We start from the raw sequence: 17266 nt of genomic DNA on the forward strand, positions 1-17266 counted from the left end.
TCATGCATTTATTCTTATAAACTAATCATGAAAAGTTTTATTCATGCATTTATTTTCAAATCATTGATACTCCACTTAATCCAAGTAGAGTTGATTTAGTCTGAAAATTTGAAATTTAACTCATGCATATATTCTTATAAACTAATCATGCAAAGTTTTATTCATGCATATATTTTTGAATGTTTGATGCTCCACTTAATCCAAGTAGAGTTGATACAGCCTGAAATGTTGTCATTTAATTCATGCATTTATTCTTATAAACTAATCATGCAAAGTTTTATTCATGCATTTATTTTTGAATGTTTGATGCTCCACTTAATCCAAGTAGAGTTGATTCAGCCTGAAATGTTGTCATTTAATTCATGCATTTATTCTTATAAACTAATCATGCAAAGTTGTATTCATGCATTTATTTTCAAATCACTGATACTCCACTTAATCCAAGTAAAGTTGATTTAGTCTGAAAATTTGAAATTTAACGCATGCACATATTCTTATAAACTAATCATGCAAAGTTTTATTCATGCATTTATTTTTGAATGTTTGATGCTCCACTTAATCCAAGTAGAGTTGATTTAGCCTGAAATGTTGTCATTTGATTAATGCATTTACTTTTATAAACTAATCATGCAAAGTTTTATTCATGCATTTATTTTCAAATCATTGATACTCCACTTAATCCAAGTAGAGTTGATTTAGTCTGAAATTTTGAAATTTAACGCATGCATATATTCTTATAAACTAATCATGCAAAGTTTTATTCATGCATTTATTTTTGAATGTTTGATGCTCCACTTAATCCAAGTAGAGTTGATTTAGCCTGTAATGTTGTCATTTGAATCATGCATTTACTCTTATAAACTAATCATGCAAAGTTTTATTCATGCATTTATTTTCAAATCATTGATACTCCACTTAATCCAAGTAGAGTTGATTTAGTCTGAAAATTTGAAATTTAACTCATGCATATATTCTTATAAACTAATCATGCAAAGTTTTATTCATGCATTTATTTTTTAATGTTTGATGCTCCACTTAATCCAAGTAGAGTTGACTCAGCCTGAAATGTTGTCATTTTATTCATGCATTTATTTTTGAATATTTGATGCTCCACTTAATCCAAGTAGAGTTGATTTAGCCTGAAATGTTGTCATTTGATTCATGCATTTACTCTTATAAACTAATCATGCAAAGTTTTATTCATGCATTTATTTTCAAATCATTGATACTCCACTTAATCCAAGTAGAGTTGATTTAGTCTGAAATTTTGAAATTTAACGCATGCATATATTCTTATAAACTAATCATGCAAAGTTTTATTCATGCATTTATTTTTTAATGTTTGATGCTCCACTTAATCCAAGTAGAGTTGACTCAGCCTGAAATGTTGTCATTTAATTCATGCATTTATTCTTATAAACTAATCATGAAAAGTTTTATTCATGCATTTATTTTCAAATCATTGATACTCCACTTAATCCAAGTAGAGTTGATTTAGTCTGAAAATTTGAAATTTAACTCATGCATATATTCTTATAAACTAATCATGCAAAGTTTTATTCATGCATATATTTTTGAATGTTTGATGCTCCACTTAATCCAAGTAGAGTTGATACAGCCTGAAATGTTGTCATTTAATTCATGCATTTATTCTTATAAACTAATCATGCAAAGTTTTATTCATGCATTTATTTTTGAATGTTTGATGCTCCACTTAATCCAAGTAGAGTTGATTCAGCCTGAAATGTTGTCATTTAATTCATGCATTTATTCTTATAAACTAATCATGCAAAGTTGTATTCATGCATTTATTTTCAAATCATTGATACTCCACTTAATCCAAGTAAAGTTGATTTAGTCTGAAAATTTGAAATTTAACGCATGCACATATTCTTATAAACTAATCATGCAAAGTTTTATTCATGCATTTATTTTTGAATGTTTGATGCTCCACTTAATCCAAGTAGAGTTGATTTAGCCTGAAATGTTGTCATTTGATTAATGCATTTACTTTTATAAACTAATCATGCAAAGTTTTATTCATGCATTTATTTTCAAATCATTGATACTCCACTTAATCCAAGTAGAGTTGATTTAGTCTGAAATTTTGAAATTTAACGCATGCATATATTCTTATAAACTAATCATGCAAAGTTTTATTCATGCATTTATTTTTGAATGTTTGATGCTCCACTTAATCCAAGTAGAGTTGATTTAGCCTGTAATGTTGTCATTTGAATCATGCATTTACTCTTATAAACTAATCATGCAAAGTTTTATTCATGCATTTATTTTTAAATCATTGATACTCCACTTAATCCAAGTAGAGTTGATTTAGTCTGAAAATTTGAAATTTAACTCATGCATATATTCTTATAAACTAATCATGCAAAGTTTTATTCATGCATTTATTTTTTAATGTTTGATGCTCCACTTAATCCAAGTAGAGTTGACTCAGCCTGAAATGTTGTCATTTAATTCATGCATTTATTCTTATAAACTAATCATGAAAAGTTTTATTCATGCATTTATTTTCAAATCATTGATACTCCACTTAATCCAAGTAGAGTTGATTTAGTCTGAAAATTTGAAATTTAACTCATGCATATATTCTTATAAACTAATCATGCAAAGTTTTATTCATGCATATATTTTTGAATGTTTGATGCTCCACTTAATCCAAGTAGAGTTGATACAGCCTGAAATGTTGTCATTTAATTCATGCATTTATTCTTATAAACTAATCATGCAAAGTTTTATTCATGCATTTATTTTTGAATGTTTGATGCTCCACTTAATCCAAGTAGAGTTGATTCAGCCTGAAATGTTGTCATTTAATTCATGCATTTATTCTTATAAACTAATCATGCAAAGTTGTATTCATGCATTTATTTTCAAATCATTGATACTCCACGTAATCCAAGTAAAGTTGATTTAGTCTGAAAATTTGAAATTTAACGCATGCACATATTCTTATAAACTAATCATGCAAAGTTTTATTCATGCATTTATTTTTGAATGTTTGATGCTCCACTTAATCCAAGTAGAGTTGATTTAGCCTGAAATGTTGTCATTTGATTAATGCATTTACTTTTATAAACTAATCATGCAAAGTTTTATTCATGCATTTATTTTCAAATCATTGATACTCCACTTAATCCAAGTAGAGTTGATTTAGTCTGAAATTTTGAAATTTAACGCATGCATATATTCTTATAAACTAATCATGCAAAGTTTTATTCATGCATTTATTTTTGAATGTTTGATGCTCCACTTAATCCAAGTAGAGTTGATTTAGCCTGTAATGTTGTCATTTGAATCATGCATTTACTCTTATAAACTAATCATGCAAAGTTTTATTCATGCATTTATTTTTAAATCATTGATACTCCACTTAATCCAAGTAGAGTTGATTTAGTCTGAAAATTTGAAATTTAACTCATGCATATATTCTTATAAACTAATCATGCAAAGTTTTATTCATGCATTTATTTTTTAATGTTTGATGCTCCACTTAATCCAAGTAGAGTTGACTCAGCCTGAAATGTTGTCATTTAATTCATGCATTTATTCTTATAAACTAATCATGAAAAGTTTTATTCATGCATTTATTTTCAAATCATTGATACTCCACTTAATCCAAGTAGAGTTGATTTAGTCTGAAAATTTGAAATTTAACTCATGCATATATTCTTATAAACTAATCATGCAAAGTTTTATTCATGCATATATTTTTGAATGTTTGATGCTCCACTTAATCCAAGTAGAGTTGATACAGCCTGAAATGTTGTCATTTAATTCATGCATTTATTCTTATAAACTAATCATGCAAAGTTTTATTCATGCATTTATTTTTGAATGTTTGATGCTCCACTTAATCCAAGTAGAGTTGATTCAGCCTGAAATGTTGTCATTTAATTCATGCATTTATTCTTATAAACTAATCATGCAAAGTTGTATTCATGCATTTATTTTCAAATCATTGATACTCCACTTAATCCAAGTAAAGTTGATTTAGTCTGAAAATTTGAAATTTAACGCATGCACATATTCTTATAAACTAATCATGCAAAGTTTTATTCATGCATTTATTTTTGAATGTTTGATGCTCCACTTAATCCAAGTGGAGTTGATTTAGCCTGAAATGTTGTCATTTGATTAATGCATTTACTTTTATAAACTAATCATGCAAAGTTTTATTCATGCATTTATTTTCAAATCATTGATACTTCACTTAATCCAAGTAGAGTTGATTTAGTCTGAAATTTTGAAATTTAACGCATGCATATATTCTTATAAACTAATCATGCAAAGTTTTATTCATGCATTTATTTTTGAATGTTTGATGCTCCACTTAATCCAAGTGGAGTTGATTTAGCCTGAAATGTTGTCATTTGATTCATGCATTTACTCTTATAAACTAATCATGCAAAGTTTTATTCATGCATTTATTTTCAAATCATTGATACTCCACTTAATCCAAGTAGAGTTGATTTAGTCTGAAAATTTGAAATTTAACGCATGCATATATTCTTATAAACTAATCATGCAAAGTTTTATTCATGCATTTATTTTTGAATGTTTGATGCTCCACTTAATCCAAGTGGAGTTGATTTAGCCTGAAATGTTGTCATTTGATTCATGCATTTACTCTTATAAACTAATCATGCAAAGTTTTATTCTTGCATTTATTTTCAAATCATTGATACTCCCACTTAATCCAAGTAGAGTTGATTTAGTCTGAAATTTTGAAATTTAACGCATGCATATATTCTTATAAACTAATCATGCAAAGTTTTATTCATGCATTTATTTTTGAATGTTTGATGCTCCACTTAATCCAAGTGGAGTTGATTTAGCCTGAAATGTTGTCATTTGATTCATGCATTTACTCTTATAAACTAATCATGCAAAGTTTTATTCTTGCATTTATTTTCAAATCATTCACACTCCACTTAATCCAAGTAGAGTTAATTTAGTCTGAAATTTTGAAATTTAACGCATGCATATATTCTTATAAACTAATCAAGTTTTATTCATGCATTTATTTTTTAATGTTTGATGCTCCACTTAATCCAAGTAGAGTTGACTCAGCCTGAAATGTTGTCATTTGATTCATGCATTTATTCTTATAAACTAATCATGCATAGTTTTATTCATGCATTTATTTTCAAATCATTGATACTCCACTTAATCCAAGTAGAGTTGATACAGCCTGAAATGTTGTCATTTAATTCATGCATTTATTCTTATAAACTAATCATGCAAAGTTTTATTCATCCATATATTTTTGAATGTTTGATGCTCCACTTAATCCAAGTAGAGTTGATACAGCCTGAAATGTTGTCATTTAATTCATGCATTTATTCTTATAAACTAATCATGCAAAGTTTTATTCATGCATTTATTTTTGAATATTTGATGCTCCACTTAATCCAAGTAGAGTTGATTTAGCCTGAAATGTTGTCATTTGATTCATGCATTTACTCTTATAAACTAATCATGCAAACTTTTATTCATGCATTTATTTTCAAATCATTGATACTCCACATAATCCAAGTAGAGTTGATTTAGTCTGAAATTTTGAAATTTAACGCATGCATACATTCTTATAAACTAATCATGCAAAGTTTTATTCATGCATTTATTTTTGAATGTTTGATGCTCCACTTAATCCAAGTAGAGTTGATTTAGCCTGAAATGTTGTCATTTGATTCATGCATTTACTTTTATAAACTAATCATGCAAAGTTTTATTCATGCATTTATTTTCAAATCATTGATACTCCACTTAATCTAAGAAGAGTTGATTTAGTCTGAAATTTTGAAATTTAACGCATGCAAATATTCTTATAAACTAATCATGCAAAGTTTTATTCATGCATTTATTTTCAAATCATTGACACTCCACTTAATCCAAGTAGCGTTGATTTAGTCTGAAATTTTGAAATTTAACGCATGCATATATTCTTATAAACTAATCATGCAAAGTTTTATTCAAGCATTTATTTTTGAATGTTTGATGCTCCACTTAATCCAAGTAGAGTTGATTTAGTCTGAAAATTTGAAATTTAACGCATGCATATATTCTTATAAACTAATCATGCAAAGTTTTATTCATGCATTTATTTTTGAATGTTTGATGCTCCACTTAATCCAAGTGGAGTTGATTTAGCCTGAAAAGTTGTCATTTGATTCATGCATTTACTCTTATAAACTAATCATGCAAAGTTTTATTCATGCATTTATTTTCAAATCATTGATACTCCACTTAATCCAAGTAGAGTTGATTTAGTCTGAAATTTTGAAATTTAACGCATGCATATATTCTTATAAACTAATCAAGTTTTATTCATGCATTTATTTTTTAATGTTTGATGCTCCACTTAATCCAAGTAGAGTTGACTCAGCCTGAAATGTTGTCATTTGATTCATGCATTTATTCTTATAAACTAATCATGCAAAGTTTTATTCATGCATTTATTTTCAAATCATTGATACTCCACTTAATCCAAGTAGAGTTGATTTAGTCTGAAAATTTGAAATTTAACGCGTGCATATATTCTTATAAACTAATCATGCAAAGTTTTATTCATGCATATATTTTTGAATGTTTGATGCTCCACTTAATCCAAGTAGAGTTGATACAGCCTGAAATGTTGTCATTTAATTCATGCATTTATTCTTATAAACTAATCATGCAAAGTTTTATTCATGCATTTATTTTTTAATATTTGATGCTCCACTTAATCCAAGTAGAGTTGATTTAGCCTGAAATGTTGTCATTTGATTCATGCATTTACTCTTATGAACTAATCATGCAAAGTTTTATTCATGCATTTATTTTCAAATCATTGATACTCCACTTAATCCAAGAAGAGTTGATTTGGTCTGAAATTTTGAAATTAAACGCATTCATGTATTCTTATAAACTAATCATGCAAAGTTTTATTCATGCATTTATTTTTGAATGTTTGATGCTCCACTTAATCCAAGGAGAGTTGATTTAGCCTAAAATGTTGTCATTTAATTCATGCATTTATTCTTATAAACTAATCATGCAAAGTTTTATTCATGCATTTATTTTCAAATGATTGATACTCCACTTAATCCAAGTAGCGTTGATTTAGTCTGAAATTTTGACATTTATTTCATGCATATATTCTTATAAACTAATCATGCAAAGTTTTATTCATGCATTTATTTTTGAATGTTTGATGCTCCACTTAATCCAAGTAGAGTTGATTTAGTCTGAAATTTTGAAATTTAACGCATGCATATATTCTTATAAACTAATCATGCAAAGTTTTATTCATGCATTTATTTTTTAATGTTTGATGCTCCACTTAATCCAAGTAGAGTTGACTCAGCCTGAAATGTTGTCATTTAATTCATGCATTTATTCTTATAAACTAATCATGCAAAGTTTTATTCATGCATTTATTTTTGAATGTTTGATGCTCCACTTAATCCAAGTGGAGTTGATTTAGCCTGAAATGTTGTCATTTGATTCATGCATTTACTCTTATAAACTAATCATGCAAAGTTTTATTCTTGCATTTATTTTCAAATCATTGATACTCCCACTTAATCCAAGTAGAGTTGATTTAGTCTGAAAATTTGAAATTTAACGCATGCATATATTCTTATAAACTAATCATGCAAAGTTTTATTCATGCATTTATTTTTGAATGTTTGATGCTCCACTTAATCCAAGTGGAGTTGATTTAGCCTGAAATGTTGTCATTTGATTCATGCATTTACTCTTATAAACTAATCATGCAAAGTTTTATTCTTGCATTTATTTTCAAATCATTCACACTCCACTTAATCCAAGTAGAGTTAATTTAGTCTGAAATTTTGAAATTTAACGCATGCATATATTCTTATAAACTAATCAAGTTTTATTCATGCATTTATTTTTTAATGTTTGATGCTCCACTTAATCCAAGTAGAGTTGACTCAGCCTGAAATGTTGTCATTTGATTCATGCATTTATTCTTATAAACTAATCATGCATAGTTTTATTCATGCATTTATTTTCAAATCATTGATACTCCACTTAATCCAAGTAGAGTTGATTTAGTCTGAAAATTTGAAATTTAACGCGTGCATATATTCTTATAAACTAATCATGCAAAGTTTTATTCATACATTTATTTTCAAATCATTGATACTCCACTTAATCCAAGTAGAGTTGATTTAGTCTGAAAATTTGAAATTTAACTCGTGCATATATTCTTATAAACTAATCATGCAAAGTTTTATTCATCCATATATTTTTGAATGTTTGATGCTCCACTTAATCCAAGTAGAGTTGATACAGCCTGAAATGTTGTCATTTAATTCATGCATTTATTCTTATAAACTAATCATGCAAAGTTTTATTCATGCATTTATTTTTGAATATTTGATGCTCCACTTAATCCAAGTAGAGTTGATTTAGCCTGAAATGTTGTCATTTGATTCATGCATTTACTCTTATAAACTAATCATGCAAACTTTTATTCATGCATTTATTTTCAAATCATTGATACTCCACATAATCCAAGTAGAGTTGATTTAGTCTGAAATTTTGAAATTTAACGCATGCATACATTCTTATAAACTAATCATGCAAAGTTTTATTCATGCATTTATTTTTGAATGTTTGATGCTCCACTTAATCCAAGTAGAGTTGATTTAGCCTGTAATGTTGTCATTTGAATCATGCATTTACTCTTATAAACTAATCATGCAAAGTTTTATTCATGCATTTATTTTCAAATCATTGATACTCCACTTAATCCAAGTAGAGTTGATTTAGTCTGAAAATTTGAAATTTAACTCATGCATATATTCTTATAAACTAATCATGCAAAGTTTTATTCATGCATTTATTTTTTAATGTTTGATGCTCCACTTAATCCAAGTAGAGTTGACTCAGCCTGAAATGTTGTCATTTAATTCATGCATTTATTCTTATAAACTAATCATGCAAAGTTTTATTCATGCATTTATTTTTGAATGTTTGATGCTCCACTTAATCCAAGTAGAGTTGATTTAGCCTGAAATGTTGTCATTTGATTCATGCATTTACTTTTATAAACTAATCATGCAAAGTTTTATTCATGCATTTATTTTCAAATCATTGATACTCCACATAATCCAAGTAGAGTTGATTTAGTCCGAAATTTTGAAATTTAACGCATGCATATATTCTTATAAACTAATCATGCAAAGTTTTATTCATACATTTATTTTTGAATGTTTGATGGTCCACTAAATCCAAGAAGAGTTGATTTAGCCTGAAATGTTGTCATTTGATTCATGTATTTACTCTTATAAACTAATCATGCAAAGTTTTATTCATGCATTTATTTTCAAATCATTGATACTCCACTTAATCCAAGTAGAGTTGATTTGGTCTGAAATTTTGAAATTTAACGCATGCATACATTCTTATAAACTAATCATGCAAAGTTTTATTCATGCATTTATTTTTGAATGTTTGATGCTCCACTTAATCCAAGTAGAGTTGATTTAGCCGGAAATGTTGTCATTTGATTCATGCATTTACTCTTATAAACTAATCATGCAAAGTTTTATTCATACATTTATTTTCAAATCATTGATACTCCACTTAATCTAAGTAGAGTTGATTTAGTCTGAAATTTTGAAATTTAACGCATGCATATATTCTTATAAACTAATCATGCAAAGTTTTATTCATGCATTTATTTTCAAATCATTGACACTCCACTTAATCCAAGTAGCGTTGATTTAGTCTGAAATTTTGAAATTTAACGCATGCATATATTCTTATAAACTAATCATGCAAAGTTTTATTCAAGCATTTATTTTTGAATGTTTGATGCTCCACTTAATCCAAGTAGAGTTGATTTAGTCTGAAAATTTGAAATTTAACGCATGCATATATTCTTATAAACTAATCATGCAAAGTTTTATTCATGCATTTATTTTTGAATGTTTGATGCTCCACTTAATCCAAGTGGAGTTGATTTAGCCTGAAATGTTGTCATTTGATTCATGCATTTACTCTTATAAACTAATCATGCAAAGTTTTATTCATGCATTTATTTTCAAATCATTGATACTCCACTTAATCCAAGTAGAGTTGATTTAGTCTGAAAATTTGAAATTTAACGCGTGCATATATTCTTATAAACTAATCATGCAAAGTTTTATTCATGCATATATTTTTGAATGTTTGATGCTCCACTTAATCCAAGTAGAGTTGATACAGCCTGAAATGTTGTCATTTAATTCATGCATTTATTCTTATAAACTAATCATGCAAAGTTTTATTCATGCATTTATTTTTTAATATTTGATGCTCCACTTAATCCAAGTAGAGTTGATTTAGCCTGAAATGTTGTCATTTGATTCATTCATTTACTCTTATAAACTAATCATGCAAAGTTTTATTCATGCATTTATTTTCAAATCATTGATACTCCACATAATCCAAGTAGAGTTGATTTAGTCTGAAATTTTGAAATTTAACGCATGCATATATTCTTATAAACTAATCATGCAAAGTTTTATTCATGCATTTATTTTCGAATGTTTGATGCTCCACTTAATCCAAGTAGAGTTGATTTAGCCTGAAATGTTGTCATTTGATTCATGCATTTACTCTTATAAACTAATCATGCAAAGTTGTATTCATGCATTTATTTTCAAATCATTGATACTCTACTTAATCCAAATAGAGTTGATTTGGTCTGAAATTTTGAAATTTAACGCATGCATATATTCTTATAAACTAATCATGCAAAGTTTTATTCATGCATTTATTTTTGAATGTTTGATGCTCCACTTAATCCAAGAGGAGTTGATTTAGCCTGAAATGTTGTCATTTGATACATGTATTTACTCTTATAAACTAATCATGCAAAGTTTTATTCATGCATTTATTTTCAAATCATTGATACTCCACTTAATCCAAGTAGAGTTGATTTGGTCTGAAATTTTGAAAATTAACGCATTTTTCTTATAAACTAATCATGCAAAGTTTTATTCATGCATTTATTTTCAAATCATTGATACTCCATTTAATCCAAGTAGAGTTGATACAGCCTGAAATGTTGTCATTTAATTCATGCATTTATTCTTATAAACTAATCATGCAAAGTTTTATTCATGCATTTATTTTCAAATCATTGATACTCCACTTAATCCAAGAAGAGTTGATTTGGTCTGAAATTTTGAAATTAAACGCATTCATGTATTCTTATAAACTAATCATGCAAAGTTTTATTCATGCATTTATTTTTGAATGTTTGATGCTCCACTTAATCCAAGGAGAGTTGATTTAGCCTAAAATGTTGTCATTTAATTCATGCATTTATTCTTATAAACTAATCATGCAAAGTTTTATTCATGCATTTATTTTCAAATGATTGATACTCCACTTAATCCAAGTAGCGTTGATTTAGTCTGAAATTTTGACATTTATTTCATGCATATATTCTTATAAACTAATCATGCAAAGTTTTATTCATGCATTTATTTTTGAATGTTTGATGCTCCACTTAATCCAAGTAGAGTTGATTTAGTCTGAAATTTTGAAATTTAACGCATGCATATATTCTTATAAACTAATCATGCAAAGTTTTATTCATGCATTTATTTTTTAATGTTTGATGCTCCACTTAATCCAAGTAGAGTTGACTCAGCCTGAAATGTTGTCATTTAATTCATGCATTTATTCTTATAAACTAATCATGCAAAGTTTTATCCATGCATTTATTTTTAAATGATTTATACTCCATTGAATATACTTATATAACCGACATTATAAAAATATTTATAGTGTATATTGTATTTAAGTTTCAGTGGAATTAACTAAATTTATATTTCAAAAACTAATTGAAATACAAGAACAACTTTAATGTGCCGTTCAAATAATTGAATAACTCCGTAAACAATTGATTTGTAACAAAAGTGCACCTACTTTGTTATTTATTTTTAGGCTTGTATCCAGTATATCCAATAGGGCACTAATCATAACACTAATTGAATACACGAGTCATCACACTAAACCAAACTGCACTATCGAATTAACTTGGAGAGTATGGTGGAGCGGACCACCACTCCAGCCCACCCAACCGGTCAGTACGAAGGTCTATAACAGACTGACTGGTTTTTTTTTTTTTTTTTTTTTTTTTTTTTTCTGGGGACAGAGAGGGGAAAGTGTAAACCCCCCTCCGGGCACCGATCCGGAGATCATAACCTATTGGAAACCATATGTGCAAGCACATATGGGGGAAAGGGCGTGTATATACATACACGGGTGAAGTTGAACCAGAAGACGGGACTGACAAAGATGCCAGCCCCCTGTCAACTGGTTCCCGGAAGAACAAGCCCAATCTGAGGAAGGTCCTAGAACCTCCCTGGGTGAGGATTGGGCTTGCAGTTGATCCGTCGGCCTCCCGCCACCACTGGCTTGTGGAGCGGGACTGCCCGAGAGATGAGAGACTGACTGGTGTGACTCACGCGGCCTTTTATATATAGCGGCTAATGGCGGTTACTCATCCCTTGCGTCTGATTGGTCGACGTCGAGATTGTGTTAAATCATGCGTAACGAGAACATTCTCAAACGAATTGAAATTTTTCCTATACAATATTTGAATTTTTAACAAATATCACCTATTGTTTTATAATAAATAATTGATTATATGTTATTAATTCCATTATAATTAATATAACATATTGTTAAAGTTAAGTTATATTTATAATTGATTATTTATAAACAATAGGTTCATTTCAATCAAAAGTAAATAATAATAAATAAAGAAAATACAACAATTTGAACGATACAAATAATATTCAAAATTTATTGAAAAAATACTTAACTTTAACAATATGGTATACAAATTATAATGATTATAATAACATATACACAATTGTTTATCAAAAACAATAGGTACATTTTTATTATTATTATTATTAACACATATTATTAATTATTAACGTATTTAATTATATATATTTATGTATTTTTACAATAAATTTTGGATATTATTTGTATCGTTCAAATTGTTGTATTTTATTTATTTATTATTATTTACTTTCGATTGAAATGAACCTATTGTTTATAATTGATCAATTATAAAATTAACATAACTTTAACAATATGTTATATTAATCATAATGATTATATCATATAAACAATTATTTATTATAAAACAATAGGTGATATTTGTTTAAAATTCAAATATTGTATAGGAAAATTTTCAATTCGGTTGAAAACGTTCTCGATACGCATGAGTTAACAAAAACTTGACGTCGACCAATCAGACGCAAGGGATGAGTCACCGCCATTAGACCAGTCAGTCTATTATCGACTGTCGTAACGATCGGTTGGGTGAGGTGATGTGGTGGTCCGAGCCACCGTACCCTCCAAGTTAATTCGGTGGTGCAGTTCGATTTAGTGAAGTGACTCGTGTGTTCGATTAGTGTTGTGATTAGTGCCCTATTGGATATACTGGATACAACCCTGAATTGCAAGGTAGGTGCCCTTTTTTTGTTGCAAATCAATTGTTTACGGAGTTATTAATTTATTTAATTTGAACGGCACATTAATGTTGTTCTATTATTACAATTATAATTTGAAATTATTTTATGCCAATTCCTACTTAGAAATATAAATTTAGTTCATTCTACTGAAACTTAAATACAATAATCACTATAAATATTTTTTACAATGTCGGTTATATAAGTAATAATTATAATATTCAAATAATTTATTTTAATTTTTATTAAAATTATTGGGTAATAATTCAAACAGGCTGACACCATAATTAAGAATAAGGTATAGACAGAGTAATTAGTTAACAGTATGTTTATATAATTACTTAATTATAATAATTATATAGTCGCTAGTAATATAAATAAATAATCAATTCTCAACGTTTTAAGTATTCTACATTTTTTACTTAATTTTTAAATTATTTTATTTAAAATTATTGTTGAAATATTTTATTCACTGTTTTTGTTTATTTATTTAAATTTTATTTTAAAATAAGTCTAAATTATAATAATTTTCTACATCTTTACTTAATTTTAAATTAGTTTATTTAAACTTATTGTCAAAATATTTTATTGACTGTTTTTGTTTATCTATTTTAATTTTATTTTAAAATAAGTATAAATTATTTTAATTTTTTGCATATTTACTTAATTTATTAATTACTTTGTTTAAACTTACTATTAAAAGAATTTATTTTCTATTTTTGTTTCTTTATTTAAATTTTATTTTAAAATAAGTATAAATTATTTTATCTTTCTACATTTTTACTTAATTTTTTAAATTATTTTGTTTAAAATTATTGTTGAAATATTTTATTCATTGTTTTTGTTTATTTATTTAGATTGTATTTTAAAATTTTAAATTACTTTCTTTAAACGTATTATTAAAATATTTTATTTACTATTTTTGTTTCTTCATTTAAATTTTATTTTAAAATAAGTCTAAATTATAATAATTTTCAACAACTTTACTTAATTTTTAAATTAGCTTATTTAAATTTATTGTCGAAATATTTTATTCATTATTTTTGTTTATTTAATTAAATTTTATTTTAAAATAAATCTAAATTACTTTTGAAATATTTTTGTTTATTTATTTAAATTTTAATATAAAATATGTCAAAATTATTTTAATTTTGGACATGAGTACTTAATTTATAAATAAATTTTATACTTATTGTTGAGATTTTTTTATTCACTGTTTTTGTATTTATTTACTGTTATTTAAATTTATTTTAAAATTTGTCCAAACTATTTTAAGTTTATACATTTTTCTTATTAAACCTAAATTTTAAATCAGTTACATTTTGTTTTTATTCAAATTATTTTTTATTTATTTCTTAATTATTTAAATTAAAATAAGGATAAAATATTTTAACGTTTATAATCTTTCACGATAAATTTAAGTTTTATTTATTTAAGATACTTCCATTGAAACGTTTAAGTAAATCTACAGTAAACCTTCCTTAAATATTTATGCTTATTTTAAATATAGTAACTCAACAATAAGTGAACAATCAATTAAGAAAATAATTCAACATTAATTTGATAATTAAAATAATATATTATTTTCATGTTTCTCCTCAAATAAGAATAATCGAATTTATATTGAATAATTTAGACTCTAATTAGTTCAAATTCATATAACAATTTCAGTTTAATATTTAAATATTTATTTCTAAATTTAGTTTTAACCGATATAAGTAGATTTTTTTTAATTATTAAAATAAATAAAATATACTTTTTTTAATATTATTATTTTTTAATTACAACACTTGAAATAAACATTCAACTCTGATTGTTGAAATTAGTGAAAAAACATTTACTAAAATAAAATATCTATTCCATTAAACATTCGTGATAGTGTTTAATACTTTATTTGGATAAATTTGCTATTATTTCTCTTTATTTTTGTATTATTATTTTAATTTCAAAATTTTTTATATAAATAATCGACCCATTGTTTTAACTATTGAATGAACAATGTTTTACAATTACTAAAATGAAATGCCTATTTCATTAAAAATTCGTATCTCTCTTTTATTTCTTTATATTTATTTTTTTATTAATCTTTTAATTTCAACACTTGAAATATTTTTAAGATAAATCTAGATAAAAAGTGTTTTCAAAATATTTTGTTTTATTTACATTATTAAATTGTCCCTATTGTCCCTTCTTTAGTTAAAACATTCAAGATTTGTTGATTGAATGATTAAAATATGTTTTTGTTAAGGCCTTGGATGGATCTAGACTGTAACGACCAAACCACACATTGGAAAGATGATAAGGGAACAGTGAAAGGGCACTAAAGGTAATAAATAATAATTTTGTTTATTATTTGAAAATTGTTCAATTATTTCAGGTAGATCCAGAACGAGACTAGTTAGCCTGGCAACTGGCAACGCAAAGTTTTTTATTACAGTATTTGGGGTTCTTTTATCAACTGTCAGTTTTTGATCGAGTCGATTTTAATAGGTAATTTGCTCTAGATAGAACAAATTACAATGTTCTCCGATATACATTATTGGATTAAAATGATTTCTTTCCAAAAGGAAATATTTTGTGAAGCTTGTAAATGTTTCTAATAAATAAAGATGTTTTTCTGGTGTGTAACTAATATACGTCAGATATTTTCTTTCAGCTTAAATAAATAAAACAAAACTTTTTGTTTGTTTTAATCTTAACATCACGTTAACCCCTTGCACTACAATATAAAACTTGATGTTTAATTTGTGATATGCCTATTTAAAAATTCTATCAATATTTTTTCTGATATTCTGATATTTCAGTCAATTATTTCTTTTTTCATTCTTTAATTTTTGATTAAATATTTAATTTTATTAATTAAATAGATAATTTATTTAATTATTTTAATTTAAATAAAATATTTAATTTATTTTTACTTTAAATAAAATATACATTTTAATTTCTTTTTAACTTTTTTTTATTTAAATTTAATTTAATTTCTTTAAATTTTTTTAATTTAAATATTTTAATTTTCTAACATTTTAATTAAAAGTTTTATTATAGTTTAATATACTTTAATTTTAAATTAAATATTTTAATTACTTTTTAATTTAAATTTTATTATTTTTTTTTAATTCTAAATTAAATATTTTAATTTATTCAAATTTAATAATTCATGTATTTAGTTTTAAACGGAATATTTTTTTCATTTAAAATAAATATATATTTGATTAATTATTTTATTTTTTTCTTTTAATTTAATTAATGCTATTCTTTTTTTAATTTACTTAAATTTAAATTAAATATTTTAAATTGTCTTAATTTGACTTGATGTTTTAATTTTTTTAATTTATATTTAATAATTCATTTTTTTAATTCTAAATTGAATATTTAATTTTATTTTGGTTAAATTAAATATTTTATTTTTAAATTTTAATTTAAAATAAATAAATAAATAAAATAATTAAATAAATTTTAACTACTTTTTTTTTTATTTTATGTTAAGATATCTATGCTTGGCGGTAGCAAATAATTACTAGCAGTTTGGTTAAACTCATTTATTCAATACTTCTAAAACAGCGTCGTGACTACATTTCTGTTACAATACATTTCTTGGATACAGTAACATCAATATTTATTACTGTAGTTACGTACTTGTTGCTATGGAATGTTCATTTAACATTTTAAATAATTATTTTTTTAAATTTAAATTTAAAATTTATTATATTTCATTTTTTAATCTAAATAAAATATTTAATTTATTT

General features: G+C 25.5%; 1 long non-coding RNA gene across 1 annotated transcript; it reads left to right on the top strand.

Moving 5' to 3' along the window:
* The first annotated feature begins 13363 nt into the window (after nt 1-13363).
* LOC109602001 (uncharacterized) lies at nt 13364-16199 on the top strand. Its single transcript, XR_002191700.2, has 3 exons — nt 13364-13515; nt 15769-15846; nt 15898-16199. It is a non-coding gene; the product is annotated as an uncharacterized LOC109602001 (long non-coding RNA).
* Nucleotides 16200-17266: the final 1067 nt, after the last annotated feature.

This window comes from Aethina tumida, chromosome 4, assembly GCF_024364675.1.
Source record: "Aethina tumida isolate Nest 87 chromosome 4, icAetTumi1.1, whole genome shotgun sequence".
NCBI lineage: Eukaryota > Metazoa > Arthropoda > Insecta > Coleoptera > Nitidulidae > Aethina > Aethina tumida.